Raw genomic sequence first — 17974 nt, forward strand, 5'->3', positions numbered from 1 at the left:
TTTTGTGTTTGCATATGTCATTGGTATGAGGATATTATCGTAGAACTCAGTTGCTGTCTCTGATTTTGTGTCTTTTCTTTAATAGTGGGCAGTGAAGCTCAGTATTCAGGTTCAGCTCATCTTCAGAGCTAGATTATTCTGTCAGGAATTATGCTAGGAATACAACAAAATTTAAAATGTGGGGTCTCCCTTTCAATAAGTAAAGTTATGTCTTATTTTGCAGATTCTCTAGAAGCAATAGTATGATGATGGTTAAGGCCACAACTCTGGAGCCAGACAGCCCAGTGTCAAGCCTCAGTTTCAATAGTTAAGGTCAGTTCAGCTGTGTGACCTTGGGCAAATTACTTACCCTTTCTGTGCCTCAGCTTCCTCATCTATTAAATAAGAACAATGGAATCATAGTGGCTACTTCATGGGTGAATTGAATAAGTAAAGATGCATCATCACTTAGGACAGTAGGGCTTGGTGCCTGGGCATATGTAAGTGTTGGCTATTGTTATTGATGGCCATCCACAGACTTGAATTCATTATAATTTGAAAAGGACTTATTTTGTAAGAAAGGAAAATATCACTTCACTATCTGCTTTTTTCAGCTCTCAAGGGCCCACTGTATTCTTTAAATCGTCCCTTCTGGGGATTATACACAGCCATTCAGTTAAGGATGCTCTCAAAGCAAGTCTTCTATGGACTTTTCAGCGAGCTGGAGGTCTGCATTGCAGCAACTTGCTACAATTAGCCTAGACCAGTTTAGCATGTGGTCTTTAAACAGCGCAATGCAAGTAGATTATTTGAATAGGATGTAAAACTTTATACTGGTGCAGCTGATAAACCTCTCCCCACGCCCACCCTCCACCAGCTGTTAGGTGTTTCAGGTAGCACATTGCACAGAAAATTAACTCCTGACTGATCCTTTCCCTTTTTGCTGTTGCCCCTTACAAGCCTTTCTCCACAGGGCAGCCAGAGTGATCTCTTTCAAATGCAAATCAGACATGCCTTTCTTCTGCTGAAATCCTTCTAGCTTCTTCCTATTACACTGAGAATGCAATTCGGAATCTTCCCTGTGCGATACAAGGTCCACTTCATGCCTGTGCTCCAGGCGCCCTGGCCTTTACTGAGCTCCTTCTAATACCCAGGGGTTCACCTTTGTGATTTCCTCTGTCTGGAATATTCTTTCCTGGCTATTCACAAGGCTGGATTTTCTCATTCTTATGGGCTCAAGTAATGAGATATCACTTCCTTAGAGAGGCCTGTACAATCACCCTACCTAAAATGAGCACTGCCCTCCCCCCAGTATTCTCTCTTAGCACACTGCTTATCTTACTAGAACATTTCTCAGTCTGTATAATTATTTCATTTCTTTATACACTTGCTTGCTTCTTGCTGCCTTTCCTGCTAGACTTCACACTTCCTGAGGGCAAGGGCCAGGCCTGCCTGGCTCTCACTGCATCCTGAGTGCCTGGTGCAGAGAATCCAAGTCAAAAGTACACAGTACACCAAAGTTGATGTAATTGCCTCTGGATCATCTAAAACCAAATTCTCCACTTGCTTTTGACTTCTGCTTTAAATGTCACTTGCTAATTCACGTTATTTCTTTTTTTTTTTTTCGAAGAGAAAATAAAACCAGTTTCTAGCTGTGTTGTTAGTAAAATGCTATGATATTTATTTTATACTTTTTTCATGCTCCTGAATAGGAGAGGTAAAAATTCCCTTTGGTCGCAGAGTTTTTTGATAATCTCTTTCTGAAACTCCTGTTGAGTGCTTTAGGATCTTTTGTGAAAGAAAACTTAAGAATTTATGAGGAGTAAATAAAACAGTGGTTTTCAAAGTGTGGTCATCAGACGGGGCGGGGCGGCAGCAGCATCACCTGGGAACTTGTTAGAAATGCAGGCTTTCAGCTGCCACCCTAAACCTACTGATGCGAACTCTGGGGGTGGGGTCCAGCAGTGAGTGTTTTAACAAACCCTCCATGTGATTCTGACTCTAGCTAGTTTGAGAACCAGTGAAATAAACTAACTTTTGTCAGAGAGAAGTGGAAAAGTTGCTAAGTTCTATGAATCTTTATGCAGGTCAATAGTTTAAAAGCATGTAATTAACATCTACTGTATGCCAGGAATTGCCTGGGGTGCCTGGGATTCAGAATTAAACCAGAGAGGGCCTGATGTGGAGAGAATGGCAAGTAAACAGTCTATTGCAATATATTATTTTGCCTGTTGGGATGGAGGAAAGCAGAAAGAGCTGAGGTGGGGAGGCAGGACTCTTTCAGCTGAGAATCTTTGAGAGTAGCATAGGATAAGGGTACAAAAGTGTGCGCTTCAGAGACAACTGCCCTGAGTTTAAGCCAACGTCCATTATTTACCAGCTGTGTGATCCTGAGTAAGTTACTTAACCTCTCTGTGCTTCAGTTTCCTAGCTTAAAAATGAAAGTAATAATACTAATAGTAACCTACTTCATAGGGTTGTTGTGCTGATTAAATGAGTTAATAAGTGAAAAGCACTTCAGTGCCTGGTTCATTGTGAGTACTCAATAAGTATTAATTAGACATTTCAACATCATCTGCTTGCAAGCAAAGGCTATCAGCTGTACCTAATCATTAGGGCGGTGAGTGAGGGGAGGTTATTTAGGGAAGGTCTCCACTGTAATTGTTGGCAGATCTTGCTACTCAAGGTGGGATCCCTTCACCAGCAGCGTCAGCAGCATTTGTGGGCTTGCTACGAATGCAGAATCTCAGGCCCCACTCCCGACCTCCTGAATCACAACCTGCCTTTTAACAAGATCCCCAAGTAATTTTTTTTTAATTCATTTATTTTATTTTTGGCTGTGTTGGGTCTTCGCTGCTGCGCGCGGGCTTTCTCTAGTTGCGGAGAGCGGGGTCTACTCTTCGTTGCGGTGCGTGGGTTTTTCATTGCGGTGGCTTCTGTTGTTGCGGAGTGCGGGCTCTAGGTGCGCGGGCTTCAGTAGTTGTGGCTCACGGGCTCTAGAGTGCAGGCTCAGTAGTTGTGGCGCACGGGCTTAGTTGCTCCGCGGCATGTGGGATCTTCCCGGACCAGGGCTCGGACCTGTGTGCCCTGCATTGGCAGGCGGATTCTTAACCACTGAGCCACCAGGGAAGTCCCCCTAAGTAATTTTTATTTATTTATTTATTTTTTATTGCGGTACGCAGGCCTCACTGTTGTGGCCTCTCCCGTTGCGGAGCACAGGCTCCGGACGCGCAGGCTCAGCGGCCATGGCTCACGGGCCCAGCCGCTCCGTGGCATGTGGGATCTTCCCAGATCAGGGCACGAACCCGTGTCCCCTGCATCGGCAGGTGGACTCTCAACCACTGCGCCACCAGGGAAGCCCTAAGTAATTTTTTTAAAGCAGTTTTTAAAAATGGAGAACCAATGGTGTAGAAGAGTGGTTCTGAGCCCTGACTGCACATACCCGAAGAGGGGATATACAGGCAAAGGTACTGACTCCTGGGACAGAAACGCCTACAGATCTGTGTTGTGCGACAGTAAGTGGTGGCGGGGAGAGGAGGTGTACACGAGCATGGCCATGGCGGGAGGGTTGGACCTCATCCATGGGCAGGTTTGCAGCAGTGAGGCCAGGGCTGTGGTGCCTTTTTATTTGAGAAGCTCAACATGGCGACCCTGCAAAGGCTAGAGGAAGGAGGGCCGTGAAATTGCCCTGCTTCCCTGGTGGTGCAGTGGTTGAGAGTCCGCCTGCCGATGCAGGGGACTCGGGTTCGTGCCCCGGTCTAGGAAGATCCCACATGCCGCGGAGCGGCTGGGCCCGTGAGCCATGACCGCTGAGCCTGAGCGTCCGGAGCCTGTGCTCCACAATGGGAGAGGCTGCAACAGTGAGAGGCCCGCGTACCGCAAAACAAACAAAAAAACTGCCCTGAAAGAAACGATGAGACTCGGAGGCAGTGAAGGTGGAGAAGAAATGAGGTTGAGGGTTATGAGAAGATGACGCAGGCAGGTAGGACTGGGCATGGGAAATGAAGGTAGAGGAGTCAAGCGTGACTCAGGCTCTGAACTCACGTGACTAAGTTTAAAAAGCTGCTCTTTGGAAATTTTTCTTCCTAACTCCTTTCCAGGGTTTCTCTCTAGTTCAGCTTCCCAAAGACTGTCCAGTGCAGAACCTTCTATTCCTAGCCACCTAGGGATTTCTTGCAACACATTCAACAAGCATTTGGCATTGCCTCCTGCCATAGGAGGGTTTGGGACAAAATGTCCTGTTAGATCCCAGGAATGATGGTGGGATCCTTCCATCTTTGTCTCATGTCTCCAGCCGTCTGTTCAATTATAGCAAAACTTCAGTTCCCCAGGCCCCTTACAGAATGAATCATCTCATGTAAGCAAAGTTTTCATGGAGCTGAGGACTAATCTTTAATGTGTGGGAAAATTTTATTTAAAATATTATACTGTTTTTGAGGGTATATTTTAATGCATTCGTTTTCATACTCTTTCTTAAAGCAATGGGGCCTTTTTTTTCAAGTAGAGTTATAGAATCTCAGTATATAAAACAGAATAAAGAGTTACTTTAAAGAAGTAAGGAGCAGGCCAAGCCCCTGGCACGTGCTTTCTAATTTCTCCATAATTTGTTTCCTGAGAGTCCTTCACGCATACCTTGGACCCTGTCAAACAGTTTGAACACCTTTGTTTTAAAATGAGCTTATTCTCTACCGATTTCTTAAACAAAAGAATCAAGCGTAATGTTTTTGTATGACTGGGGACTTTGTCTTCAATATCATTAATGTGACATGATTGAGTTGGTACAGATAACTTCCACTGCAAGTGATAGGAATCTGACTGTAACACCGGCAAAATGATGAATTTATTGGCACATGTAACTGGGAAGACTTGAGTGATGGCTGTATATCTGGCCTGGCTGTGCTAAAATGCCTCCATCAGGGTTCGTCCTCTCTCTTCATCTATCGATTTCGACCTCTCTCTGTTTCTAAATGTGTCAACATTTAGCAATATTCACTCCTGCCAAAGGGAGCTCCAGACTTCCTGCAAACAAGATAATTTTGTTAGACTCAGGTAAAATCCTTATACGTCTCGGAACAGAAACCCTCTTCCTCAATATCCCTGTAGCAGTTCTTGTGGGAGTGCTCAATTACCCTGCCTGGGTCACATGCTGACCTGTAAGGCCAGTGGTCAGGTAAGTCATCGTGATTGACAGTTGTTCTAGAATCCCATAGGATGGGCCAGCTATAAAAAGGATGCTGGGCAGATGACAGCAATATAAGTCCACTACTGTGCTGTAGGCTCCTTTAAAAAAAAAATACTGAATTCGTACTGGGTCCTGTGGCAGAGACCAAGGATGAAACAGAAGACCACCCAGAATTGAGCAAGCAAGGCATACGCATAAAGCACAGACTGTTATAATGTGATGAGTTGTGTCTGAGGGGAACACATAAAGTGTTCTGCGAGAAATGCTCTGGACTGAATAGATGAACAGTAAACTGTGCTGGAGGAAATCGGGAAGGACTTCACTCAGGAGGCGATATTTGATGGCATTTGCGGGGTGGAGGAGAAAAGTGATCTCAGGTGGAAGGAACGGAACATGGAAAAGTAGGGAAGTATGAAAGAGGTTGGGGCAGTCGGAGGTGAAAAGCTGGGGCTATAGACCTGGCAGCAGAAGTGACTCTCTTCCCTCAGTTTACCCGTACGCTCCCTTCCCCATTCACCCCTTGCTGGTGTTCCTCCCTGGTCCTGAGAGTGGTGTTACTTTCTCAAGAGCTGGAGAGATGGTGTGTCAGTCCATGGCTACTTTCCAGCCTCTCCTCCCCGAGACTGAAGACCTGCTCTGGCCCCCAGCTCCCCGATCCTCAGGGCAGCACCACCCCCTGCTTTAGTTACCATTTACCCCTCCTCCCCTGACCATGAGATCCAGACCATTCTTCCTGCTCTCCATCTCTTCTTCTTTTATGTGTTCTGTTTTTCCTCTTGTTGCTTCCACACTTTTCAACCTTCTTACGTAAAGAAAAAACACCAATTTTAAAGACCATCACGCCAGTCAGAACATTTCTTTACTCCAGTGAATTTTTGCAACCTGGGCTCCCCATTACAATAACCTGGAAAGCTTGTAAAATTTTTCTAATGTACAGGTTCTACCCCCAGAGACTGATTTACTAGGTCAGGTGGAGCCTGATCATCAGTGATTTGTAAAGTTCCCCAGGTGACTCAACTATGCAATTTGAGAACCACGGCTTCACTCTACGTGCACAGTGCCCCATGCACTCACAGGAGCTGTGGAACATTCTCACAGAAGCCTCTCTGTGACTCCCCTGCCTAAAGATCCTGCTACAGCGGAAGCCTGGTCCCTTGATGGTCACCAAGACTTTACTGTAGTTAGGTTTAATAAGCTAGTCCCAGTCTTGTTACGCTATGGTCTTGTTCATAAAAAATTATGTTTTAGCCTTCCGGACATCTAATTTTGCAAATCAGTGTCAGGTACAGAAAAGATACTGTCACTAGAGAGCAAGGCATTCAGTAATTTTAAAGGTCAAAGACCCACGTGGAAATTAGCTTTCAGCTATTGAAATACATTGACTTACACACAACAGAAAATGTGGTCTCAGGGCACACTGGGTATTTACACATCTGTAAATTAGTCCATTAGTTATATGGATCCTGATATCTCAAGTACTCACTGATGATGCTGGTAGTATGGTGAGAGACACTCGTAAATGAAGAAAGGGATTCTGTTTAAAGGCTACTGTAATAATAGCTCTCGTTGATGAAGCGTCTGCTTTATGACAGGCACTGCACTGCAAGGTGTGTTTACCCCAAATCCTCACAACAGCCCTGCAAATAGGAAACTCAGGCTTATTAAAAAAGGGAATTTACCTACGATAATACAGTTACAAGTGAAAGAGCTAGGATTCCATGCCAGACCATCTGAGCAAAAAAACGCTCCCATCTGCGCCACACGTTCCTGATCGGTTCCTGACCGTCAATGACAACAGTGTGCTGGGGGTATGCTGTGTGTGACCCGGCATCCCGGGAGCAGGGCTATCTCCAGTGCAGGGGAATCTGTCCCCAGAACCCTTGCCCACACTGTGTATTATTTTTTAAAAGAGTATTATTGATTTGACCAATGGAATATGATGGCTCATGTTAATTTTTTTCAGATGTTGGTTCTGATCAATTTCCTTAATTTTGAATGATCTGATTCAAGTACATTGTATTGAAAGTAATTCAGAGGGCAAGGATGCCGTTGGTTTGTTTCTTTGAACTATTAACCTAGGAAGGGGAAAAGAATGGCCAGATTTCGAGCACTGATTTTAGTATTTATCGACATACCAGTCATCAAGGTGGAGAAGTAGAAATTTCCGGTCACCCTCACCAAAAGATTACAAAGCATGTTTTGTTTGTTTCATTCAGTTGGTCAAAAATTGTGTCTCCTAACTGTTCTGCATCCGGGGGTAAAACTGAGCTCACTAGCAAAATGTCTGTTTTGATAAATCGGGAACCAAAAGACCAAAACTAATGACTTCCACAGCGGAAGGTGCCCTGGGAAATATAATATAGAATAGTGGAATCAGGGGCTTGTTTACCATATACTGTGTATCCATCTGATGGGGAGTATAAATAGTTTTCTTTGCACAAAGGGACCCAGGGAATAGTGAATCAGGGAATAATTGACTTGTCTTGGTATGTTTGTGAACGTGCATTTTTATCTGATGGCAAATATGCTGTTGGCCTTTGAGTCAGTCGCCCACTGTAAAATTTCCTCAGCATCGTGAGCACTATGATAGCATGCCCATCCCCCCAAAAACACACCAGTTTGAAATTAATTTGAAATTAACATTAATCAACCAATGTTGTATCTGGGGCCCTATGTGAAAGCCACCTACTGCAGCTGACTGCCATCCGGCAGGCAAGAAGTGATTTGCAATATGATTTAAATGAAGAGTTGGTTTCCTTTCGCATTTAGAACACACCAGTATGGAAAAGTGATTGTCAGCCACTCTGGTGATGTGCATCAGCTTGGCTATTCACTCAGAAAATGAAGTTTCCTGAGACACTGGCACATTTAATTTATTTTTTTTCGCTGCGAAGTTAACTTCAGCTTGTTAAATACAATGATGATCCAAACCACAGAAAAGCCAACACCATTCATTTTAATGCTCATACTGTAGTGGAGAGAGATTATATTCATTTGGGAGTTTTTCCCTTTTAATAGAATGTTTACTTGCCCCTCTCCTTATGAGTTAATTATTATTTTCCTTCCGTAATGCTCTACTTATATCTGAGCAGCCAGTGTGTCTATTAATGTCTTGGGTTTATGAATTGCTGGTGGATCTATCGTTTTGCCGTGTCTATCACTAAAATATCAATAGCTTGGCAGTGTGGTGAGTGAAGATGCAGGCGATAGAGATGCTATGGGTCGCTTTACAGAACGTTCTCACCTATTTTTATAAAACATTTGCTTTTAGCAGAGTTTCTTTTCTATGCTTTGATGGGGAGATTGAGTGACTTTTCAGTGAATTATAAAGTAGTGAGTTAAGAATTTAGTAACTTTCCCTTGTTTAGCATTCAGGGGTTTTTTGTTTGTCTTAAGATTTTTCTAACTTTTTTAAATTAAAAAAAATTTAATTTTTATTGAAATATAGTTGATTTACAGTGTTGTATTAGTTTCAGGAGTACAACAAATATATATCTAATTCTTTATATATATATATTCTTTTTTAGATTCTTTTCCATTATAGGTTATTACAAGATATTACAAGATATTAAGAGCCTCAATATCTTGTAATAACCTTGTGTCTTGTTCCTTGTGCTATATAGTAGGTCCTTGTTGGTTATCTCTTTTATATATAGTAGTGTATATATTTTAATCCCAAACTCCTAATTTATCCCCCCTTCTTTCCCTTTGGTAACCATAAGTTTGTTTTCTATGTCTGTGAGTTTATTTGTGCTTTGTAAATAAATTCATTTGTATCATTTATTGTTTTTTACATTTTTAATTCATCTATTTCTTAATTTAATAGACACAGAGCAGCCAGTTATGCAAGTAGTGTGCTAAGTACTGGGGATTAAAAATAACTAAAGCAGGCTTCCCTGGTGGTACGGTGGTTAAGAATCCGCTTGCCAATGCCGGGGACACAGGTTCAAGGCCTGGTCCAGGAAGATCCCACATGCCGCAGAGCAACTAAACCCGTGTGCCACAACTACTGAGCCTGCGCTCTAGAGCTCAGAGCCACAACTACTGAGCACATGAATCCCGCACGCCTAGAGCCCATGCTCCACAACAAGAGAAGCTACCGCGATGAGAAGCACGCGCACCGCAACAGAGTAGCCTCTGCTCACCACTGCTAGAGAAAGCCCACGCGCAGCAACAAAGACCCAACGCAACCAAAAATAAATAAATACATTTATAAAAATAAATAAGGCATCTTCCAGGAGCGCATAGTTCTGAGCAGGACTGACAACAAGGAATTGTAGTACAGTAAGATGAGTGGTACAGGTGAGCTGGGCATATGGTAATAGAGGGTGGCATGGAAGGAGCTCTCTCTCTGCAGAGGGGGCTATCAAGGGAGACTTTACAGAGTAGGAGATGCTAGAGCAAGATCCCAGTGACCTGGGCCTTGAGTTCTTCAGGTTGGCAGTGAAATGATGGGTGAGGGTGGGAAAAAGCAGTACAGGCAGAGGGAACAGCAAATTCGAGGTGGTGACTGGGAGCCTTTTATTGGAAACCAGCTACCTGCTATTTAAATAACAATCATAGGAGCTGATATTTAAGTGCTCACCGTATGTCACACACTGTTTCAGATTCTTATATCTGCAAACTCAATTAAGCCTTATAATGGCTCTTTGAAGTTGGTATTATCAGCATCCCCTTTACAAATCCAAATCAATGCCTGGAGAGATTTGGTAATTTGCTAAATATCACACAGCTGATAGGATCAGGACCAAGACTGGAACCCATGTTCTTTGACTCCAAAGCCTACAAGGTTAAGTATTATGCTCATGGCCTCACTGCCCTGTAGGACCTTCATTCCAGCTTTGCAGATAAGGCATGCTAATAGCGACTGACAGTCAGGACTGTCTAAGGGGGATAATAACAGTACCTATCTGTCACCTGTGGGGAGGATTAAGTGAGGTATAGAAAGTGTTTAGAACAGTGCCTGGTACATAGGAAAGCATTTTTAAACTAGTATTATTTAGTATTATGATTTAAACTAGTATTTGAAACTAGTATAATACCAACTTCAAAGTATTATTATTAAAAGTAGTAGAGCCCAATAAACAGGAATTCAATAGTACTCAGGGATTAAACCACTTAGGGAAGAGATATGGGAACATATGTACATATATAACTGATTCATTTTGTTGTAAAGCAGAAACTAACACACCATTGTAAAGCAATTATACTCCAATAAAAATGTTAAAAAAATAAAAACCACTTAGGGGTAGTTTACTGCAGAGGTCATTATTCAAGAGACACTGTGGAGTTGGTGACATTTGATATAAACCTGGATGGCTTAATGGTAGAATTCCTATAGGTAGGACTTGGGGACAGGGAAGTATTTCAGCAAGAGAGAACAGAATGCAGAAATGCAAGCAGACTGGAAAATTCCATCATGCTTGAGAAAAGTGAATAATCTTCTGAAAGCAGAGGGTCTGTAAAGAGAAACGGAGAATAAAATCAAACAGGTAGTTAGAAATTGCTTATAACTAATGGCGTTTGTTGAATGTTTGGCACTGTTTATATTTTGTATTATTGAGTCATCGTAAGCATTTTCCCGGGATTATAGACTCATTGTTTTCATTTGAAGAAAATGAGGTTCAGAGAGGTTACATAATTTGCTTGCCATCATCCAGCTAAAAAGTGGTAGAACTTGAACTCGAACCCAAGTCTATGGGTTGGGTTCTTAAGTCTATGGGTAACTTAAAGTACCATGTTCATTTGACTACCCCATGCTTTCATCTTTGTAGCTCTGACCTTTCTACACATCATGAATATTGATAGAATAATTTTTCTAGTGAAAAGGGTAGGAGAAAAAAGTAAGAATAATGTGTCAACGTGTTCTTCTTAGAATTTTGCTTATCAACCACTATAGCCCAACATTTTCCCACTTAATAGGCTGTGTCTACTTCTATTAAGATGGAAAGAACTGGTCTCCCTGATTCCGTTGACACATACCCCAGCTCCGGTTTCCTATTTGTGTGTACCTCTTACAACAGGTACCTCCTAGAATAAGAGTTAATGGTTAAAAGTTTGGGTGTTGAAGTACTGCCAGGTGCCAGGGCTAGAAGCCCAGCCCCACCCTTCATAGCTGTGGTCAAGAGCAAGATACTTACTTTCTCTATGTTTGTTTCCTTATCTATTTAATGATGACAGTATGGTACCTATGTCAGTGGGTAACTGCTGGAAATAAATGGATTATTCCATATAAGGACTAAAAACTGCTATTAAAGTGCTATGATCGTTCATTAAATATTAGCATTATTGTTGTCATTATTATGCCTTATATCTTGTATCTCACCAAATAAAGACCTATGACCAGCTCTTTTGGGGAGGACTTTCCCATAGTTGTCTTTTCATATATTGCTGAAGAGATTGTAAAATTGCACAGCCTTTGTAGATGGTAATTTGACAATATCTATCAAATATTATAATACATGTTTTCTTTACCCAATAATTCCACTTCTAGGTGTTTATCCTACAGATAGATTCATAGAAGTGAGAAATGTGGAATTTGTACATTTTGCATTTTAACCTGTGTAGGTATAACCTAGTCCAACTTTTTAAGATACAGATTGATGACTATGCTATGCTTTGTTTGTACCCTCCACGTAGTCTAACACAACACTTGGCACAGAGACACTGACAAATGCCCTCTTGTTTAGCCTGGTACAATTCCTTCGGATCCCTGTGCCCCAAGCCCACCTACACGCACCGCGTACACTTTAGATGTTGCTTCATCCTGAGCCACTCAACTCTAAACACCGTTGTGACTGCTAACTCTGGTTTGCTTTCAAAATTGACATATACTTCTTTCATTATAGCGATGTCCTTGGCTTCTCTCCATGACTGTTCCTGACTCGGGGCCCCGGCAATCTTGGGAAAACATCATCCAGTTTCTTGGATCCAGATCCTGGGGCCTCCATTTCCCCAGCATTACCCCCGCCCAGCCTGGACGCACTGACCCAAGCGTTTCCTAGGACACGTGTAAGTAAAATACTTGACTCTTCCATGATAATAGTTTAAATCGTCCCCTCCCCTCCACTGCACACTCCACTTTGGAGCATGATTTTGTTTCTCTCGGATGCCGTTCCTATTCTCTCCCTTTCTGGAGCTAACTGCCTGTCCTGAAGTTTATACCCTCAGGTTTAGTATTTGTTGGATCAGTAATTATCCAAGGAGCCGGTAGGCAGTAGAATCTGAGAACTGAAAGGCAGAAGGCTTTGTTCTCCTCCTGTGTGGTTCCATTCAGGCTACTTGTCTCTGACTTAGACTGGAGACTAAATGGATTAAAATAAAACCAATTTAAGCGAAAAGAAGAAACGTTCACAGACACAGAAATAGAGATTCCTGCTATCTTGGCTGCCTAGAAGATCTGCAGGCCTCACCAAGGAATTTAAAAAGTAATGTTTCTTATCATAAGTGACAGAAATATGCTACTTTCTGCATCAGTAGATATGAAGATTAAAGGGTCTGACCGTGTTAAACAATTTCGCACGGCACCAGGCACCCTGGGCTCTGCTCTCTGCCTTATTACCCTTCATCTTGTGGCTATTTCAGGCCCAATTTAAGAATACAATGCGGTCTGGCTTTGCAAATTGACATCCTTTAATTTAAACTGTCTTGTGGGAGAATTAAGAAATTATGGAACAATTATATGCCTTGAGTTGAAAGCTGGATGGCATCCCGAGATCCTTGTACATCAGCCATTTGAATTGATTAAGTCACATAATTGAATTACACCTTTGCCCCCCATAATATCTTGTGGCAAATATGTTGGTATTTCGTTCTGGGAAAATGCTTCCATAAAAGTAAATAGGGGTTGGAGATTGACCTGGGTGTCAAAGGAAACCTAGGGGCAGGGTGGGATGACATTTTGAGATTTCGTGCGGGGAGGTTGATTAGCAGAGCAAGTGTTCCATTTGAAGTTTAAATGGAAGTTCGCAGATCAAAACTCTGTACATGATACGTGGGGAAGTATGCTTTCCCCGGTCTCCCTCTGCGTTGTCCTTCAACCTTCAGCTTAAGCGTGTATTGCTCATTCTCAAGGCTTCTTTTAACATCTCCCATGAGCAAAGATGCTGGGTTTGGTATAGCTTCCTTTGTCCCCCATGTTTTCCCATATACCCTTCCATCAGAGCACCTCCCACAGTGATGACAAGTCTCCTTTACCAGGCCATGTGGCTGAGCAGGGAACTGTGTCCAACTTGTGTAGCATGGTTGTAGCGCTCAGTCAGTATCTGTTGAATGAGGCTTTATTTGGAAGCTTCAGTGGTTAGGTTCTAAACTCAGTCTTCTTTTGTAGTATGGAAATCAGAAGGATGTGGAATCTGATAGTAATTTTTAAAGCATTGTTCTTAAATAGGGGTTTTTTTTGCCCCCACTTTTGTCATTCGACCCTTTTGTCAAGGATTTCTTAAACACCAACTCTGTCCATTTAACAAATGTTTATTAGGCACTTATTATATCAAAAAGCTAAGGTACGTGCCGAGGGGAAAAATGGCCAAAAATTATTCCCTGTTCTTTCGAGGAGCTCAAAATCCTATTGGGAATTGGAGAGATTGGTGTGGGAAATAGGCTAATAGCCTTGGTGACTGAAGGAGCAAGCAGGCTGCTGTTGAGTGGTCCAGGACTATGAAAGGGGGTGATGGTAAATTCCATTTTACTCCCCTCTGAAGCTTGTTCTGCCCTTGTTCTGCCCTGCCGCCCCCCCCCCCCATCATCCATTTTGGAACCCAGCAGAGAAGAAAACTCTTGGACGAATGGCCCGTGGTCAGGCAGAATGTGTGCCTTTCATCTGAAAACTCCTCCAAGGAAGAGAGCTTTTAAAGCACTGTTCTGCCCCACCTCCTTTCCCCACCGCCCCCAGCTTCCAGCTCTCCATCCTCTCGTGCAGCCTTCTGGGTCTTCGTATTCTTTGTCTATTCCGTGCAGCACAAGAACCTCTCTCTTTTTAAAAGCTCTTTACCTTTATCAAAAAAAACACTCTTGGAGCTTTAAAACCCAACTACAGCTATCCTCCTGAATATATTTGTGTGGAAGGGATTAATCAAGTCTGTCAAACATTGAGCTGTGAAACCTTTAATATTTCTAAAAGGTTTATCACACGCATCATTGAGAATCATCTTTCTATTTTGTAAAAAAAAAAAAAGTTAAATGCTCACTGTAAAATATTGTGGTGATGAGCTCAGTGGGTGACAGGCTCAAGCAGGGCCCGTTTGTGATACTGGAGTGGAGTTTCTGGTAAAACCTTTCTCTGACATCACTCCCCTAGAGACCACCCATCATCTACCCCTCATCTATGCGTATGAATGTTTTATATTGTGGAATTCTAGAACCTTGGTGCTCAAAGGGAAAGGAAAGAAGGAGAAAGGGACTGGTCTTTGTGGAGTGCCTGCTTTGTGCCGGGTGTCGTGTCTGTGTGCTTTGAGTGTTGTCACGTGGTCATTTTCACAACTGCCTTTATAGCAGGCAGTATCGCCACTGATTTATAGACAAGGAAACTAAGATTCAAAAGGCGAAGCGATTTTCACACGATCACGCAAATATTCATTTGCAGACCTGGGACTTGACCCTAAACTAAGCCTCTCTAATTCTCTCACTCTGTTTATGTGGCATAAGCTTGGCAAATGCTTAATACAAAGTAGGCACACACGAGAGGGTTCCCAAAGTTGTTTTTTAATGAAGAATCTTTGTTCTACAGACAGAGAGACAGTGTAGATTATTGGGCATGATTCTGAGAATCAGAGGTGTTAGATTTTAAGATGTTTAATCCAGAAATGGTGGTAGTTTCCTTAGAGTAGGGAGAGAGCCATTCAGGGCTTTTTATTAAAATAGCTAATACAAACAGCTATTTATTTATAAAGTGCTTTTACGTGCACAACCTGATTTAATCTACTCTGTAGGCTTGTGATGTCACATCAGCATTTTTGCCATTTTACAGATGGGAGAACTGAGGGCCAAAGACATGGTTAGTCCTGCCTAGGTCACTCAGCTAGAAGCAGCTCAGTTGATGCTCCAACTTTGTTTTTCTAGTGCCAAAGCCACAATCTCACCACTATACTGTACCATTTTTAAAGCATTTGATTATTATTCCTAAGAATGCAAAGAATAAAGTTTTGAAAAGAAAAGCATGAAAAGACCTTAGAGACCCATCAGTCTTGTTTTCCAGATTTGACAGCAGAGGCACAGACACTGAAAATAGTATAAAAGAGGCCCAAGCAATGTGTTATGATAACATTGAAGAAAGGTGAATGTATTCATATGGAGTGTAAAACCAGGGAGGGCTGCCCTGAGGTGGTGACCCTTGATAATGTCCTAAAATGAGGAGGATTTAAATAGAGGGTGAAAATTCAACAAATGATGCTAAAATGGAAGAAAGGAATGATTGTGTGGCAAAATGACAATATGGTGGACCCATGGGCAGAGCCCCTTCAAGAAAGCTCGAGTTTGTTGTTTCAGTATAATTAGTTGTGTAACTTGCATTGCCAGAGTGCCACCATAGCGCCACACACACGTGTAATTAAACCCCCTGCCAGCCAGGCAGTGTCTTCCTCATGCCTCCACTTCATGCCCCAGCTTTGCATCAGAGCAAGTGACCAAAAGAAAGGCCCTGAGGTTGGGATAATTTGAAATTTCAAGCTCACCTTGTCTGTGAGTGGACCTTTTTGTGTTTACCTGTCTGTGTCATATTGGGAGGAAAAACAGATACAAGACTTAGAAGGAGGCAGAGCTTTCTGCTCCTAGGTTACCGTGAAGACAACAGGCCCATTTCTGGAACTCTTTTGGGTGGGCGAGATGTATCCCCAGTTTACATTTAGCAAACTGTAATTAGCATCAGCTGGAGAAGAGAAACAACTGTGTTGGGAAATACCATTTTCCTCTGCACAACAGCCTCTGTCCCTAAGGGTGGTCCCCAGCATTGGGTTTTTCTTGATAGGAGGCAGTGTACAGATGCCCTGTGTAGCTGAAATGGGGTTATTCTGGGGGTGAAGCTCTTTACATAGAGACCAGATGCTGATCCACTTCAGCTGGCAGAGTGTACCTTGCTTACATATCAGCCAGTTGGAATTGTGAGGTTTTTGTATGTTTTCATTCATTCCTTGAACACACATGAACCCACACCCAGGTAAACCTTACTAGATGCTGAACAGTAGGTTAGATGCTAGGGACTACGTATCACCCATGCCTCTGTGAAAAGCCATGCTGGTCAAAAGCAGATTAGTGGATGGATACACAGAGAACCAGCTGAGGCTTTTTGGTTTGGGGACTACTGAGTAAATCAGACACTCCCTGTGGATTAGTTAGGATAAGTAATGCTAGCTGCATTAACCGTAACCCCTCCCAGCCTAGATGAACACAGAGTCTTGTCTTGACATTCCCTTAAACTCAGTTCCTACTCAAACAAATGCAAGATCATCTGAAAGATTGCCCTTTGCTACCACGTTGAGCGGACCTTCCAGGAAAAATTATCTTCCAGTGTAAAATGGAATTCTACTGGTGAGGATTTAATTAAGAGCCTGAAATGACTTCATAACTTTTGACCTCAGAATTCCTCTTTCAGTATTCCATCCTAAAAATAGAAATTACAAAGATGTATGAATAAACAAGTTTATTTCCACATTACTTGTAGTTTTGAAAAAGGGAAAACAAAATTTCCCAAAAGGAGGAAAATGCTTCACTAAAGTTTTTCATATTCAAATAAAGTAGTCATTAAATAAAACACTCTAAAGAATTTTTTATTGTTCTTAATGGCATATGGACATTAAGGTAAGCTTCAGGACTTTATGTACAACACAATTCCAATTTTGATGCAAACATATCTCTAGGTGTATAGGCATAGACCCCTAAAAAGGCTGAAGACAAGGCATTAAGATATTAGGAGTGAATTTCTCTGTGTAGTAGGATAAGGAGAGCTTTTATTTCCCTCTTTATATTTTTTCTTCTAAATCTGATATTATGATTGAGAATGCATCACTTTTATGAATATAAAAACAATCATTAAAAACAATTTCTAAGTGTAAAGAAGAAGGGCTTTGGATCAGGACTGACTCATGTAGGGGAGATCTCAAGTAACTCAGGCGGGAAGAGCCAAAGGGCATGTGCAAGCCGTGTTCTAGAACTGTGTCAGGTCCAGAGGGGGAACAGTGGGCTGGAGGCCAGAGGATATTATAAAAGTCAGGATTTCTGCAAACTAAGGGGCCCACAACTGGGCTAGAGAGCATAACTGTCAACTCTAACTGGTATTCAAAATGGGAAAACTGAACCGATTAAAACATTTAAGATTAGGACAGTGGGTTCAAGTCTTGGCTCTACTGCTTACTAGCTGTATGGCTTTGGGCATGTGTCTTAACCACTCTGAACCTCATTTTTAGAATGCAAATAAAACCACATTCTTTATAGTATTGCTGTGACATTAAATGTGACTGTTATTTTCAAATACCATATGAGGTAAGGGGGCACTTGGGCTGTGATGCTGCACAATACTATATATATATGTGTATGGTGTGTGTGTGTGTGTATATATATATATATACACACACACACACACCATACACATATATATGCCAAGTAGGGCCTGGGGTCAAAATATGAGGGGCTTCAGTGGTTGGACCTATGAACACATTCTCTTCAAATAACTAGAAAACAAGGAGGTAAGGATGGAATTGCGGTGTGGTGTTATTGACAGCATTGACCAACACCTGTTCTTAGCTGTGATCCTTTTGGCCTCTGGGGAAACAGAAGACACAGAATCTAGCCTGGCTTAGAGAAGCTTGGGGCAGATTATCT

At 42.3% G+C, this 17974-nt stretch overlaps 1 protein-coding gene across 2 annotated transcripts in view; it reads left to right on the forward strand.

The window, feature by feature from the left end:
* Positions 1–17974, forward strand: part of DAB1 (DAB adaptor protein 1) — a 1173077-nt gene that overhangs the window by 342753 nt on the left and 812350 nt on the right. For both annotated transcript variants that reach the window (XM_060305030.1, XM_060305010.1), the window contains exon 2: positions 12010–12172. The gene's annotated coding sequence lies outside the window, so the exon portion shown is untranslated. The remainder of the gene's footprint in view (positions 1–12009; positions 12173–17974) is intronic.

Source organism: Globicephala melas, chromosome 1 (genome assembly GCF_963455315.2).
Source record: "Globicephala melas chromosome 1, mGloMel1.2, whole genome shotgun sequence".
Classification (NCBI taxonomy): domain Eukaryota; kingdom Metazoa; phylum Chordata; class Mammalia; order Artiodactyla; family Delphinidae; genus Globicephala; species Globicephala melas.